Source organism: Tupaia chinensis, unplaced genomic scaffold (assembly GCF_000334495.1).
Source record: "Tupaia chinensis unplaced genomic scaffold, TupChi_1.0 Scaffold145860_1, whole genome shotgun sequence".
Lineage (NCBI taxonomy): Eukaryota > Metazoa > Chordata > Mammalia > Scandentia > Tupaiidae > Tupaia > Tupaia belangeri.
Window position 1 is genome coordinate 1101701 of NW_006205718.1, and position 17584 is coordinate 1119284.

Genomic DNA, 17584 nt, shown 5'->3' on the forward strand with positions numbered 1-17584 from the left:
CACCTCTCATAAAGGAGGAAAGAAAATGGTTCTTTGTGATTTAGCATTAGAATCAGAATCCCCGAACTGGGGGATTGTGGTTATGGCTGCTTTCTTTGTGAAGACCTTTGGGTTCCTCTAGCTATCTTTGCAACTTGAATACTCTGTGTGTTAACAAGTGTGGGAAGGGCAGCTGCTCTTTACCCATTCCTAGGATCTAGGCTAACATTTTGCCTTTGCTATTCATGTTCTGGCTAAGGGTGTTGACATTAGGGAGAAGTGGACGTGCTAAGGACCTGGCCAGTGTTACTATTTTAACTTCCTTCTCTCCTTGGAGCTGTAAAGGTGAGGCACATATGGAGTTGTCATTTCAGTCCTCTGAAATTCTCATCTTAAGTACTACAACAAGCATAGTCCCTCGGTTTTGTGGATTGTCCGTACATTAATCTGGTCAGTACTTGAATGTTTCAGTTCCACGGGTCCATTATAACAAGTTTACACCAGGAACCGTCTGACTAGGCCAGGGCACAATCCCAAGCTATGCTTTCTTTTTTAATCTCCCATTTGTCACATTCACAGGCTGAAAGACAGAGTTGAGACTCTTCTGGGAAGCTGGCAACAAAAGGATGAGATGATATGTGCATTCCAGGGAAAAATATATTGTAATGCTTCTGAACCAATGGACCATTAACAAGGCCATTTCTAGCTGCTGAATGTGTTGTCTAAAAGCAGGACTGTAAAACTTTGGGTAAGTCCATGCAATGGTTTCCATGCTTGAAGTTTTTAGTTTGCTTCATATATCTGGACACAAAGCTTTTTGAATTGATCATAGTTATTCCTGTTTATGTTATGTTGTTGAATATTCTATGCTTGCTCATCATCTTTTCAAAGAAAAATAATATTTCTGTTAGATATAAGTATCCTGTTGATAGAAAATAAGTGTGTTTCTATCAAAGAACAAAACCCAAAATTTCTGCTTGGCATTTGGTCATATGATTACTTTTGAATCTTTATGTTAAAAATTAGGTACCATTTTGTTTAGGATCCACAGTATTAAATGGGATATGTTGTAGGGTTCAGCCCTTATTTTTTCTGCTCCATGCAGCAAACTTGTTTTATTTGATGCTGGTAGGTCACATACCAGCTTATGTGACATTAGTACTTGGTATCTTCCTTTTGGAATACTGCAGGCTTTTCTTGGGGGGGGAGATGGGGGCGTGCAGTGGAGATTTGGTCTCTGTGGGTAATTGTGACAACTGATTCTGACTTTGTCCTCTCCCATCTCTATGCTCATGAACTCTATCTGTCCACTGTCTGTCTGAAATCCCTGGCCTCAGATTGGCTAAAACTAAATTCATTCTCAATCCCATGTTCAGTTTCCTGCCAAGATATGCCTGTTTTGTCTACTTAATTGTCCAGGCTTGAACTGAACAGCTTCATGGAGAAGGTATACTTTGATCTTGACCTTTAAGAAATGGTAGGATTTTGAGGATTGTGCCAGGGAAAGGGACTCTTCTACTCGGGAAGACCATGAAAGAAAGGGAATGGAGGAGATTTTGAGACAAATATTGATGGAAATGAGTACTTCATACTTTAGCTAGATGGAGTATGCACTCGTCAGAGAGAGTCGAAGAAGGGAGAGGGAGAAAGCTCCCTTTAATGGGTGTGGTCATGCTGCAGTCCCCTCTCTTCCATTTGTTCATCCTGCTGGGATTTTGGACATGCATACATACTTTCCTGGTGTGCTTTTAAAGCCCCTAGGGCCTGGATTCTAACTGTGGTTGGCCATGTGGGGTCTCACTCCTTTAACTACTAGACTATTGGATCCACCCTGGAGGGAAACTTTTCTGAAGCCAGGGTCTACGTCCTATCTCAAAACAAGTCTTGAAAAGCTGCAGCATACTGTTTCAACAAACTGAACTTGTGCTAACTTTTTGTTCTTTGAAGCTAGAGTTGTTTGGAATTAACCCAAAGATATTTTATTAATAGCACGAACCTAGGAGAAAAGACTGAATGATCATGTTGATAGCAACAATTTTATTTAAAAGTAAGGTGTGAATAAAATTGAGAATTACCTTTTTATATGTTATCTGAGTTGACCAAAAGAAATTTTAAAATACAAACGCTCAAAAACACTTTCAGTAATGGAGCATTGGAATAAACATACTCAAAGTAACCAGCCAGGAGATGGAGGTGGAAGAATTCTTTTTTTTTTTTTTTTTTTGTGAGAGATTTTTGCTATAGGATGTGTATGCTTGCCAGGGAGATATAGAGAGACAGAAAGCGAGAAATTACCACCCAGGAGGATGGCCATGTTGTAGTTCCTTCTCTATTCTCATCTCGGGATTTTAGGCAGACACACACACCCGGTGTGAATTTTAAGCCATGTACTCTGCATGAATTTTAAGCTGCAGGCCTGAGACTCAAACAGCAGTGGGCTACATGGGAGTCCAGTAACATAACCATTACACCATCTGCTGGTCCTAGCTTTCTTTAGGTTGGGTAAGTTTTGGTAAATATTAGGGTCTTCAAAAAGTTCACAGAAAATGCATATTACGAAAAATCTTTGCACAGATTTTAATTTTTTTTTTTGTATCCATGTAAATGCTTTCATTCTCCCTTTCCCCGATTTTTTTTGAAGTCTTTTGTGTATGTTTTATAAAAATATCTTTGTGGGTCATCCAGTGACATGATGACTAAGGCAACTGGATCCCACATGGCTGACTGTATGATTGGAGTCCCAGACCTGGTGTTTAAAAATATACTGGGAACACGTAAATGTGCCCAAAATCCTGAGAGGAGAATAGAGAGGGGATTGCAGAGTAGCCATCCCTGCTAGGGGGTGATTTCTCACTTTGCTTCTCTCTCTTTGTTTCTGGCAAGAGCATGCTCCTTATAGCAGACAAGCAAGCCTCTCCTCCCAGGGGGGGAAAATTGTTATACAGGAACTCACGTCATTATTGCATGACCAGTCTCTTGGTATTTGGTAGGATCTGAATCTCTTCTGACTCCCTCAAGCATAATGATTTGTTGGTCACCTGGGCCTCTGTTTTTAAAAACAAATGACAAACTTTAATTGATTTTTGTTTTGAATATCAATTTGAAAACATTTATATATTTTGAAAATGAGCTATATATGAAGAACAGACCAAAATCACATTACTCAGAGGTAATTGATAACTTTCATTTATTGGTATTGCATTAGTTTTGTTATTTTACAATTTTGTAACCTACTTTTTTTTTTTAACTTAATATTATATTATTAGGATTTTCCCATAAGATTTTTGGGGAAACATAGTGTTTATTAATGTATAACTGTATGATCACATATATAATTTAAAAATCTTTTTACTTTAAGTAAAAACAGAATTACTATTTTATGTTGCTTTTTCACTTCGTGTACTTCATTTTTTAAAAGCTGTCTGCAATGTATCCCATTATACAGCTATACCGTAATTTAGCCATTTCTCTACCGAAGGACATGTATATTATTTCAAATTTTCACATGCAAATAGTGCTTCAGTGATCATTTTTATACATATAATTTTTTCTCACTTGTATGAGTACTTGTGTAGGAAAAAAATTAAATGAAATTATTGTATAAATATATGCATTTTAAAATTTGCCAGGTATGCTGAATTGCCTTTTAAAAGAACTCTGTAAGTTTATCAGTTTATGCTCTTAGATATTTAAGAGTCCTCGTTTCCATATACTTTTATTTTTGCTGTATATTATCATAATCAAATATAAAAATGTGGTAGATAGAAACATACCACATTGCCTTAATTTGATTTATTTTAGTTTTCCTTTTTTATGTGGCCGTTTGGATTCTTTGTCTGTTTTTTCCTATTGTTATATTTTATTTCAATTCCTTAATGCTTTCATATTGTACATGTAACTTTAATTCATCAGGATTTTATTTTGATTTTATGGAATGAAAACTCTTTTATTCTGGAGGAGTTTTGAGGGCTAGTGAGCCTTGAAATTGTATATCTAGAAAAATTTAGAGGATAAAAATAAATTTTACTGCCTTTGGAAATTAGTTTGTCTCAAATTTATTTAAAAACTTAGTTTACTGTTACCCAACTCTATAAAGCATGTTAGGGTGATAAGGAAATCTTACCAACAAAGAGATCTTACCGGTGGAAGAGACTCTGTTTTGGTAAGAGTACATATTAGATGCATGCATTTTAGTAACTCAAGAGGAGCTACGAAAATTGAGCAGAATTTTAGTTTTTATAGTAAGACAGAACCCTCATATTGTCTTTTTTTTCTTCTTCTTTTTTTTTTTTTGTGTGTGTGTGCATGTGGTGTTTTCAACAGTCTCGCTGTGTCACTGTCCTCCTACTTTACCCTCTCCTATTTCTCAATCCTGTTGAGATTTTGGGCATGTGTGTGCACAAGCCTGGCATGTTTTTCAATCTTCAGGGGTTGGGATTTGAACTACTATTGTCTTTTTTTTTTTTTTTTTTTTTTTTTTTGTGTGTGTGTGTGCATGTGGTGTTTTCAACAGTCTCGCTGTGTCACTGTCCTCCTACTTTACCCTCTCCTATTTCTCAATCCTGTTGAGATTTTGGGCATGTGTGTGCACAAGCCTGGCATGTTTTTCAATCTTCAGGGGTTGGGATTTGAACTACTGTTGGCCATGTAGGATCTGGCTCCCTTAACCACAAAGGGCCAGCTGGGCATCTATGTTTTTAGTAAGCTCCCAGGTAATCTGGACACATATCAAAGTTTGAAACCTCTGAGTATTGTGTATATTTAATTTGTTCATTAATTTGATAATTATTTAAGAAAGTTTAAAAATTCCAGATCATTAGGATTTGTAATTTATTATCAATTCTTAGCTTTATTGTATTATAATAAAAAACTACCTTGTAAAATTAATTGAGATTTCTATTTTGGCTTAACAGACAAGAAATTTTGGTCTGTTAAGTTATCTTTACTGTGGGTAGTTGGAAAAAAAACCCAACAGGCTGTGATATTTGATACATATCTATTAGTTTTCATTGAGGTAAAATTCATATAATACAAAATGAACCATTTTGAAGTGAACAAATCAGTGGCGTTTAATACACTTATACAGTATTGTGCCACCATTGCCTCAGTCTAGTTCTGAAATGTTTTTATCACCATCAAAGGAAACCATCTGACATTAAGCAATTGCTTCCTTCTTCTGGCAACCAATCACCAGTTTCCTTACGGTTTATATAGATTTACATATTCTGAGTATTTTATATAAATGAAATCATACAATATATGACCTTTCGTGTTTTCTCTCATGTAACATAATGTTTTCAAGGTTCATCTACTTGTTGCATGTATCAATTCTTCTTTCATTTTATGGCCGAGTAACATTATGTTGCATGAATGTATATATTACAATTTGTCCGTTCATTCATTGATGGATATTTGGGTTGTTTTCACCTTTTGACTATTGTGAATAGTGCTGCCATAAACTTCTGTAGAGAAGTATTTGTTTGAATACTGGTTTTTACTTCATTGGGTTATGTAGTAGGAGTTGCTGGGTCATAGGGTAATTCTGTGTGTAACTCTTTGAGGAACCACTCTTTTTTTAAATTTTTTTTAATTTAATTTAATTTATTTTTTTAAAAATTTTTATTTATTCATTCATTTATTTTAATTTGATCAGAGAGACACACACAGAGAAAGAGAGAAAGTGAGAAAGCAATCCACCAGGTCCAGGACTCAAACCGTGGTTCAACATGTGGGAGTGTCCAGCACCTTAACCACCACGCCACCTGCTGGTCCCCGAGGAACCACTCTTTTTCATTTCTATCTGCAATATATGAGGGTTCTAGTCTCACCTCTACCTGCAGTTTTACATTTAAGAAACATTCCCATTATAGTGGATATGTAGAGTATCATTACAGTTTGATTAGCACTTCTCTAATGACCTATGACATTGAGCATCTTTTCATTTGCTTATCAATCATTTATATAACTTCTTTGGAGAAATATTTATTCAAGTCCTTTTTAAAAGTCGTTTGTCTTTTTGTTGTTGTGTTGTAAGAGTTCTATATATATTCTGGCTACTAGACCCTTGATTTGTAAAATTTTTCTTCCATTCTTTGGGTTCTCTTTTCACTTTCTCGATAGTCACTTTCATGTGTTAAAGTTTTTAATCTGGTTGTAGTTTAGTTTATCTATTTTTCTCTTATATTGCTTCTGATATCTAAGAATTCCTTGCTAAATCCAAGGTTGTGAAGATTTATTCCTATGTTTTCTTCTATAAAAATTTTATAGGTCTATAATTTCTGCTTAGGTCTTTGATCCATTTTCAGTAAATTTTTGTCTAAGGTATGATTTAGAGGATGATTTTATTCTTTATATGTACATATCTAGTTATAGTACTTTTTTACAGACTGTTCTTTCCTCATTGAATAATCTTAGCACCCTTTTTGAAAATCAATTTGCTATAGATATTATGAATATATTTCTGTACTCTGAATTCTATTGTATTGGTCATAGGTCTCTCCTATGCCAATACCACACTGTTTTGATTACTGTAGTTTTATAATACATTTTGAAATTGAAAAGTGTGGGCCATCCAACTTTGCTCTTCTTTTTCAATTTTGTTTTGGCTACTTAGAACCCCTTACAATTCCATATGAATTTGAGGGTTGACATTTTCATTTCTGCAGAAAAAGCTATTGGAATTTTGATAGTGAGTGCATTGAATCTATAGACTGTTTTGAGTAGTAGTACCTTCTTAATATTATGTCTTTCAATCAATAAACATGGGATGTCCTTCTATACATTTAGATTTTGTTTCATTTATTTCACCAATATTTTATAATTTTCAATATACAAATCCCTCACTTCTTTGGTTAAATTTCTTTGCTGGTGTTTTATTTTTTGGGATATTATTGTAAATGTTTCTTTTCTTTTTCTTTCTTTCTTTTTTTTTTTCCTTTTTTTTTTTTTTTTTTTGGAGAGCTTTTTGCTATAGAGTGCATGTGCTCGCTGGAGAGACAAAGAAATAGAAAGTAAGAAATCAACCCCCCAGGGAGGATGGCCATGCCACAATCCCTTCTTTTCTGTTCTCCTCCTGGATTCTTGGGCACACATGCGTGTGCACCTGGCGAGTTTGAAGTCAACAGGTCTAGGACTTGAACTATGGTCAGCCATGTGGGAGTCACACAACATAACTGCTATGACCATGTGCTGGTCCCCAATAAAATTGTTTTCTTAGTATCTTTTTCTATTTCTTTATTGCTGAAGAATAGAAACAAACTTGATTTTTGTTTTGGTCTTGTTGAGTTTATTATCTCTAGTAGTATTTTGGTGGATTCATTGGAATTTTCTATACATAGGGTTCTGCAAGTGCAAATCAAGATTTACTTCTTTCTTTTCAGTTTGTATGAACTATCTTTCTTTCTTTCCTTTGTTTTCTTCCTTCCTTCTTTTCTTTTCTTTTCTTTCTTTCTTTCTTTTTTTTGACTAATCGTTCTGGCTAGAACTTCCAGTACAGTGTTGGATAACAATGGCAAAAGAAGTCATCCTTGTCTTTTACTTGGTTTTAGGAGGGGAGCTTTTAGTCTTTCATCTTTGAGTATGATTTTAACTGTGGGTTTTTCATAAATATCCCTCTCTTTTTTAAAGTTTAAAAATTTTTTTCTAAGTGGCATTAATTGTTAAACTTTAAAGAAGTTAATTTAAAATTCTTGCCAGTTTATGGGAAGTAGCCTTAAAATTGAGAACAGAAGACATTTTCACATGGTTATAATTTTTTACTTAGGGCTTATGTGGTTAGAATGTACAGAAAACATTTATGGAAAAAGAGTCAAAAGGAGACAAGACCTTCAGACCTCATTGAATAGAGGGTTCCACTTTGTTTATTTGGTTTTACTTTGTGAACTGTGGGCAGTTGACAATTGTAGCTGTTTCTAAGGCTCTACTTTTTATCACTGCCTTGTAAAAATGGAAGGTTTGTCCAGAGTAAGCCTTTTAATATTTTTAAAGCTTTTCATGTTAGTAATTTTTTACTTTGAGGTAAATATTTTAAAATATCTGTTTTTCTGAGGCCTACATGGGAGGAAAAAACTGTGCTTACTATGCTGCATCAAAAGTTGCTCAGAAAAATGGAAACCCTTTTTTCTTTTCTTACCAAATGAAAATGCCCAGTGGTCAGAATGAACATTGTTTTTGCCTTTGGTAAAATATCCTGTAACTTGTCTTTTTTGTAGGTATTTTAATGACATTTAGGTAGGCTTTATGCAAAATATTTCTGATAGGCGAGGTCTTAGAAATGCTTTTTGTAGGGAGGCAGCAGGTTATTACCTTTCATACTCATTTCAGAAATGTTCAGTTTTCCTAAATGAAAAAAACCCAAGAGCACTATTAGAATAATTTTCTTCTTTAAGTCTAGCCATTGCCACCTACCCTCCTATGTTGTAATGGAATCTTTTGTGCCATATTTAAGTAATGCATTATGTGAGCTTTTTAGTCACAGAGATGAGTGAGAAAAAAGATTAGAATGGATCAATGCTTGAAACTGTTGCTTGAAACTGTTTTTTCATGAAAAAAGTCATAGTTAGGCCTTTTCATCTCCTCTGGAGTTAAAAAAAAAATTGTTATCACTGTATATAGCTGATATTTGTGTACAGTGCATCCATGGCCTTACCAGTTAACGGAGAACAAATTTTCATTTTGGAAAACAGTTTGCCAAACTGGATATTTCTAATTGTTAAATCGTGTATGTATAATGACAGTTATATATGTTTATATAACATACACATATGTGTTATATATCTACATATATTATAGATGTCTAAACATACGAGTCATATATATACATGTATATATATGTATGAATATAAGACAGTTTTGAACAAGATCAGATTATGTGCCTCTTACTATTAAAAGAAATTAAAATATGTTAATTTTTATGTATATACACACACACATATATATGCATATAAGTACACATGTACATATACATACACACTTTTTTGTTTATTTGTTTTAGTTAGTGTCTTTGAGAAAATGGGAGCAGGTGGATAGAGGAGGAGAGCCTACCAGGCTCTCCCCCAGCTCCTCTGATTTGGACCACCTCCCTGTTGGGAACATCCTCTTTGACCCTCCTGTTAGAACTGTTCTTATCCCTTTACTTCCTTTATTGTACTTCATATACATACACTTAAAAATAAAGTTATGTATTTAGTTTTATTTATTATTATTATATTTTAAAAATTTGCTACAAGGGCTTGGGACCAGCAAATGGAATAATGGTTACATCATTGGACATCCACGTAGTTGACCGTGGTTCAAGTCCCGGACCTGGTGGCTTAACTCATGCTGGGTGCATGAGTGTGCATGCCCAAAATCCTGAGAGGAGAGTTGAGAAGGGATTGTGGCATGGCCATACCCCCAGGGGATGATTTCTTGCTTTCTATTTCTCTGTCTCTTTCTGTCTTTCCAGCAAGTGCACCTACCCTATAGCAAAAACATCTCTTAAAAATTTCTTTTTTTTCCTATAGGGCACATGTGCTCACCAGAGAGAGAAAGAAAGAGAGAAAGAGGGAAAGTGAGCATTGAGGTCTGGGACTAAATCTTTGGTCAGCCATATGGGAGTCCGGCCCCCTAACCACCATACCACCTTCTGACTCCAGCATACTTTTGATAGAATTTTATGTTGATTTTTCATTCAGTGCCATGTAAATTTGCTTCATTTTGTGGATGAGTAGATGAACATGGATGCATGCAATGGGATGGGAACTTTTGAGAACCTTTTGTAGAGAAGAGTCTACCAAACTTATTATTCTTAATCTTCAGAAATGAATTTCGCTATCAGACTGACCATTTTCCACAGATGTTCTAACTGTTCAAGGGAAATTATTAAGTGTATACTGAATATAGGTGCTCAGCAGGTTGATATGTTTGCTAGAGTTCATCTTCACCATTATCCGCAATCCGAATATTAGCTTTCCAGACTCTAAAACCTGGTTTCCTCACATCATCCAGTGCTCGTGACTAAACCACATTAACAAAATTCACAAGGTACTGCTTTTTCAAAAGCTGAAGGCTTAGTTATTAACTAGACTTTTCTGGTCCAGTTTACATTCACTATTCAGATAATCTTTTTGTGTTGATATCTACCTATAAAAAAATTCATACCAATAGTAAGAAAGTTGTTTAATGTGTTATAGATAATATAATGACTTACATAAATATAACAGTAAACACGTTAGGATTTTATTTAACTCACAATTAATGAGGGAATCGGACAAATGGTATACTGGTTCAAAGGAAAATATCTCACAGATTTATGTGGAGTAACAGGATGTTGAGATGGGTTGCAGATGGAGACAAAACTGGTTTGTTGGGGAGGGGGGGAAGTCTGGAGAGAGGATAGGGAAGTCCATTGAATCCTCTGCCTGACAGGGTAGAATTTGCATCTCTCTCAGTTACCTATAACTTACAGAGCTATAAACCAGTACCCAGGGAGTGGGGTATGAGAAGGGGAGAGGTATGCTATACATAGTGCCAAGTTTTCCATCATGTGTTTCTCTACATGTTACTGTGAATTGCAGTGAGTGGGAGTTGTACTCAAACATCCTCCAACTCCCAGTGGATTCTCTTGGAACCTGATAAACTTTCACAGTTGTACCATTGCCTTGTTAATGAATATACATTTTAAAATAATTTTAAAAATTGGTTATACATAGATCTAAGTTTGGGTTTTCTTTGTTGGTCTCATAGAAACTAATAATTCTGTCTTTGGCACTAGTATTTTCTTTTTTTGGATAACCTAGTGGTGACTTGAAGTCTAGCTGTAAGAAGCAATAATAAATGTAACCTGGTTTTGTATGCTTTTATTGTACAAACATATAATCATTAAAATTGCATAAAATTATTGTGAGGCTATACATGGTAAGGTTGGAAAGAACCCAGCCTTAATGAGATAATCTGGATTAAATACCTATACATCAAAACATGCAAGTACTGTGATCTTATACCCTCCATGTCATAATCTTCATTTTACTTCCTCAAGAACATTTTATGCATGCTTGAACAGAATAATTAACATACATACTTTATAAAACTGGGTGTACTGTGTCTCTATTAGCCACAATAAATGTTGACTGTTTCTTTCCTTTGAACAGTTCTTCCTGATATGATTTCTCTTAATATGTGATGCCCTCTAGTGATTTCAGGCTTTCAGAAATATTTTTTGAGAGGCAGTAGTCAGAACAGTGAAACCTTCAAAAGGGACATTCTAGTAATGATAATTTCTTGTTTTGTTGAGGTAGCAAGATTTTGTCCCTGGAGATGTTTGAGCAAAGATTTGATAATCCCCTATGAGTCTTATTGTTGAATTAAGTGAAACCATTTTAGATGACTTGTAAAAGCTTTAACTTCAAGATTCTAGATCCATGTATAAAACATTAGTCCTCCAGTAATTTTTGAGCATTCCCTGGGTGCTTAGCACTATCTTGGGAGCTGTGAATGTTTCAAAGGTAGTATCAGTCATGGATATAACTTCAAGTAATTTATGCATCTATGGATAAAACAATAGTGGCTAACCTTTACTGAACATTTATCCTGTTTCTGGAGCTGCTCAAACAGTTTACTTTGTCATTTAACCCTCATATTAATCCTGAAGTAGGAACTGTTTTTAGTTATATTTTATTAGTGCAGAAATTGAGATCTAGAGAGGTTAAATACTTTGCCCAAGATCATAGAGTAAGTGGTAGATCCAGAACTAGTTTACATAAAATAATAGTGGGTAGGTAAGGAAATTAGAAAATTCTTAATACATTGCTTTCAGATGGGTTACTTGTCATTTTCAATCTAAGTCACATTACTTTTGGACTGTCTTTACACTGCTACACTTACTTGTGTGATTTATTTTTTTCAATCACAGATCAAAGTAGTTTAATAATTTGTACCTAAATTTTGCAGTTCAGTTTTAGTTGGTATACATAAGATCCTTGTTTTAAGGATGTATTTGCTGGAATGACACAATCTTAACTTCTTGGTATTAAAAAAAAAAAACCTATCCTTTGAGGTTTAGAGATTAATGGATCATTCCTATGCTTAAGAATTCTTTAAGAGCATTTATGACTTTTAGGTTTCTTTTGGCTTTCAGGGTCATTCACCATTCTCTTAAGGATTTTAAGGCTTCTATAGTACAGTTCTTCATTCTTAAGTAAATCTCATCAAATTACAGCTGGCATTTGGTACCCAGGATTGTGCCTGTTGTTGTCTATTCAGGTCAACATTTGTTGTATGGAAACAATACAGAATACATCCTCAATTTAGTTATTGGCAAGATTAGTTGAACCTAAAAGAACAAAGAAATATTATGTATTGATATCTGTGGTAACTTTTCTCATTTCTGAAAAGTTTTTACGTCCATTTATGAAACTTCCTTTACTTGACACATTTGTATGTAGTCTCTATCTTGTGTATAACTACATTACAAATTAATAATAACTCTAATAGCCTGAGCATCCCTTAGGCTCCAGCTCTCCCTTGTTACAGTTATGTGTGTGCCTTAAGACTTGATGGTATCATCATGTCTCTTTATCCTTCCATTTAGGATGTAAGTCAGAAATGTGAAGGATGTGACAAGGAATGAAGTAGGAAGCTTTCTGGGCCAACCCTGTAGTGCAGTGATTAAGCCCTGAATGTAGAAAGCCGGATCCCACATTGCTGAGTGGGGTTTGAATCCTCGTCTCTTGCCACTTGGAAAAAAAAAAAATGTAGGGCTCGTGTACCCATAATCCTAATGGAATGGAGGAAAAAGGATGTGGTATGATACATTTGGGGTTGCTTTCTCTGTCTGACTTTCTGGCAAGTGTATGTACCCTCTGGCAATACAGAAAAAAAGAGAAAAAAAAAGAAAAAGAAAAACAAAAAGAAAAAGGAAGCTTTCCTGATGGAAGAAGAGGTAACTCAGGAGTTCGTGGCTCTAGAAAAGAAAATATTAGTGACAGTAAGAGATTAGAAAAATCTCATCTGGGCCAAGCAGATGGCATAGTTAAGGTTAAGATGCTGGACTCCCACGTGGCTGATGGTGGTTTGAGTTCCAGACCTAATGGCTTGAAACTCAGACTGGGCACATGTGTATGCAAGCTCAAAATCTCAAGAAGAAAATGGATAAGAAGGGATTGCGGCATGGCCATCCTCCAGGGAGTGTTTTCTCACTTTCTTTCTATTTCTCTCTGTGTCTCTGGTGAGGGCAGATGCCCTAAAGCAATAAATCTCTTAAAAAAAAAAATCCCACCTGATTCCATGTACCTTGTAGTGAAAACATATTAACTTCTTTTTTAGATTTTTTTATTTTTCATATATATATATATATATATTTATTTATTTCTAAATTTATTTTATTATTTTTTTCCCCTCCTGAGGGTTTTCCAGCAGTGAAAAGTCTCAAAGAGTATTTAAGGGAATAAGAATTAAAGAATAAATTATGATCTGAATTCTGTGACCTAGAATCTGGGAGCATAAAGTGAAGAGTGCTGTTGGTGAGAGAATTAAAAAAAAAATAGGTATAAACCAGTCATAGTCTTTTGGAAAACTAGACCAGGAGATGAGTGGGCTCATTATGAGAGTTAGCACAAGAGATTGGGGTATTAGAAGATAGTTTTGTAAACTGCTATTCCTAGTTAGGTTTTTATTCATCATAGTAAAGGCTATGTTTTTGTTAATGCTATTTTTCAGGTACATGTAAGTGAAATTGACTTGTAGGTGAGACCCTGACAAATTATGTATAATGTGATTTCTATGAAAAAATGTATTTCGAATCCCAGACAGCTGATTTTAATGAAAGAGTTTGGAGCGCTACCTGCTTATAAGTTGAGACTGTTGTTTCTGTTTATATTTTGATAGAATTCCCAATTTGGAACATTTCTAATCTGGGAATCAGTATGTTATTTAACTATAAATTGTATAAATATTGATGGATATAAAAATAAATTCTAACAAAAACACCATCATCTCATTGAATTGTGATACTTTATATTCATTTTAAAAGTTAGGGGAGATTTTATTTATTTAAAAGATTTGAATGAAATAACTTTGTTAACCAGAAATTATAGTATTCAGTTAATACTTGGCATAGTGTTTGTAATGTAAGATATAAGACTTGGTCTTATATTGTACACAAATTAAAAAAAAATCATTATGTTAAGACTCAGAGAAACTTGCCAAGCCATACCACATAGTAAAGGGTAAAGCAAGCTCCCTGGGATCTAATTGAGTTGCCCAGTTGCTGTATTTCTTTAAGTCATTTTTCCCTTTCTGGATTTTAATTTCTTCAACTATGGAATAAGAATATTCACAATGGCAATATTCATATAGCTAACCCTGAAAAACATACAGATGTAAGCTAGAACAAATAAGTAAATTTTGCTATATGTATATAGTGAAGTGCTACACAGCAATGAAAATGAATAAATCATTGCTATACTTATTTGTGTGACTCTCATAGACACATGTTGAATGGAAGGGTTTTTTTTTTGCATTTATCTAATTTTCTTTCTTTCTCTCTTTCTTTCTCTCTCTCTCTTTTCTCTTTCTGATTTTTGCCTTAGAGCACATGTGCTTGTGGGTGGAAGGGAGGAGAGACAGACACAGTGAGAAGGAAAGTGAGAAATCACCTCCAGAGGGCAAGGCCACACTGTAATCCCTTCTCCGTTCTCCTCCCAGGATTGTGGGCATGCACACACATGTACCTAGCATGATTGTCCAGCCTCTGGGCCTGGGACTTGAACCATAGTCGGCCATGTGGGAGTCCAGTAATGTAACTGCTGTGCTATCTGCTGGTCCCACATTGAGATAAAATTTTAAAGAGACAGATAAGACATGAAAGTCAGAATTAATAGTTAATGATTGGAAAGGGGGCACACATGAAGGAGGCCTCTGGCTTGCAGGCAATGGTCTCTTAATGAATATATTCACTTTGTGAAAATCTATCAAACTACTTATTTAGGACTCGTATATTTACTGCATACTTCAGTTCCGAAAAGGCTACAAGTGTGTACTAAACCAAAGTACAAAAAATAAAAAAGTATAAGAAATGAGAAAAGATTGACTAGTTTGGGAGCCAGGAGAACTGGATTCAAGTTTGATCTGTATCACTAAAAATCTGTGATTTGAGGCAGCTCATTGACCTCTCTAAGCCATAGTGATTGTATCTGTAAAACAGAAATAATACCTGCCTTACACACATCCATGGAGCTAAACATTTGAAAGCACTTTGGAAGCTATCAAAAATAATCTCTGAATATAAGGTGACACCATTTACTGTTATATACTTATATTTATTAAATTGTTATTCTCTTACTAGAAAGGATCCCATATAAATTCAAAAGTAGTAAGAGGGCTAATTATTAAAGACATCTGATGAAACACATTTGTTCATACCTCCTTTTAAATTCCTGAAAAAATATAAACTGGTAATATCAGTTTATCTGACTTTCCCCCCTTTTTTATATTGGGTCTTTCAGCAAGTAGAAATTAAGGTCTTACTAAGTGTGCTGGGTGTTATGGTGAGAATAGTGAACAATATCAGCATGGCTCTTATTATCATAGAATCATAGAACTAAAATTCTAGAGGGAGTAACTGGCAGAAAACAGACAAATGAATTAAATAACTGCAAGCTGTAATGAGAGTCATAAACTAAGCAGCCAGGAATGAGGGAGAGAATAATACTGAGGGGAACTTTCTGCAAATAGTGGGCAGACTTAGTGAAGGCTTCTTTAAGGCGCTCGCATCAAGCTGACACCTACAACCTAGAGGAAGAAAAGCAGTGGTTAAGCAGAAAATCTGGGAAGACCATTCAGGCAGCCTGGACAGTTTGCAGAAAGCGCAGAGGTAGGACATGGCCTGTTGAGAGTCTGACAGAAGAGTGTTAGCATGTAATTGGAGGGAAGTGGTAGACAGTGGACTCAGACAGATAGTAGGAGCCAGCTCATGCAGGGTTTGTAGATGTGGGGGAAATTGGATTTGTGTCCTAGACTCAATGGAAGGTCATTGAAGGTTTTTAAACTGAGAAATGATAATCAGATTCACATTTTAAGATTATTTTTGCAGTGAAAGCACTTGGGGTGAGTGAAGGAGGAAATCAGTAATGCAAGCAAAAAATGATGGCTTGGATTAAGGTGCTGGCAATGAAAACATGATGGAAAACATTGAATTTAGCATATATTGTGGAGATAACTTGAGAGGCACCTTGCTAGTTTTAGTGGATTTTGGAAATGAGGGAAAGGGAAGAATGCAACCTGACTCCTACGTTTCTTGTTAGAGAATCTAGGTGGATGCTGACAACCATTTACTAAGATGGAGAGGAATTACGGACAATGAGACAAGTAAGGAAGGAATAGTCATGCTGTTTATTTTGGATGTGTTAGTTTTGATAGACACACAGTTGTGAAGTAATCAGATCTATGAGTCTGGAGCTTAGAAGAGAGGATTGTATTGAAGATATATTTTGGAAAGATGAGCATAAAGATAGCATAGAAAAAGGTGGAAAGGGGTAAAGGAAGACGGGAAAAGGAGACAATGTTAAGTGGTAGGAAGCTTCAACATTTAGAGGTTCAGTAAAGGAGGAGTGGCCCGCCAAGTTGACAAGAGAAGAGGGATCTTTGAGGTTGGGAGTAAACCTGGGGAGAGTGGTGTCATGAGAGTCAAAAGAGGCTTCCATTTTGAAATAGCCAAGCTTTTGGAATGCTGCCAAGAGGTGGAGTAAAGTGGGGACAGAGCAATGGCCATTAGATGTGGAAACGTAAGAGTGGACTTTTTGCCCAAACTGTTTTCAGTGGAATGGTAGAAGCAAAAAATTCCACGGTAGTTGACTGAAGAATGAGTGGGAAGGGAGGAAGTAGAGATTGTGTGTAGTATAGTGCCTTTTTTTAGGCAGCCACTTTAGATGTATTCTTTTCTACTCCAATGTATAATAGGGGTCTGCAAATCCCACTCAATAAGCCTGGGGGTTTGCATTATTCATAAATGGGTGTAGGAAGTTATCATTGGCCTTTGAATCTCAGTAATTTTCCTTTGGTTAGCATTTGATTGTTAATTTAAGAGATTCTGAAGTTCATAGATAGCTTCCATTTTAGAGTAAAACTGAATGTTTAATCTGTGTTAACTTCTAAAGTTAGTATTATAATAAATTAAAACTTGGAGTATTTACCTTTTCAGGAAAGTAATTATAAGCCTTGAAAATTATGCAAAGACCATTTCATCTTGAAACACTTAGAAATTCATTTTGGTTTTTGGTAATTACAGTATTTCAGTGAGACAGACATCTAAATAGGGAATGCATTTGGCAGTTATGTACATGTTCTTGTTCTAAACTAAGCACTGTTTCTGTGGTTTAGATTTTTCCTTTATAAATAGAATTTTAATCAGTGTAGGTTAGATTTTTTTTCCAGGCATGTTATAATTAGCACTGGTTACAATTTAATCCTTAAAATGTGTATAATAAATCTAATAATATTTTATAAGCACTCCTGCCATGAAATGAAAGCAAGTAGGGATTATTTGAATACTTTGAAAAAAATCTCTAGTTTATATTTTTCCATCAACATTGCAGGAAGGACCTAGGGCTATTTAAAAAGAGGTTTCTCA

The 17584-nt window shown here is 35.1% G+C and overlaps 1 protein-coding gene across 2 annotated transcripts in view; it reads left to right on the forward strand.

Moving 5' to 3' along the window:
- The first annotated feature begins 556 nt into the window (after positions 1-556).
- Positions 557-17584, forward strand: part of LCLAT1 (lysocardiolipin acyltransferase 1) — a 163602-nt gene continuing 146574 nt past the window's right edge. For both annotated transcript variants that reach the window (XM_006168524.3, XM_006168525.3), the window contains exon 1: positions 557-727. The gene's annotated coding sequence lies outside the window, so the exon portion shown is untranslated. The remainder of the gene's footprint in view (positions 728-17584) is intronic.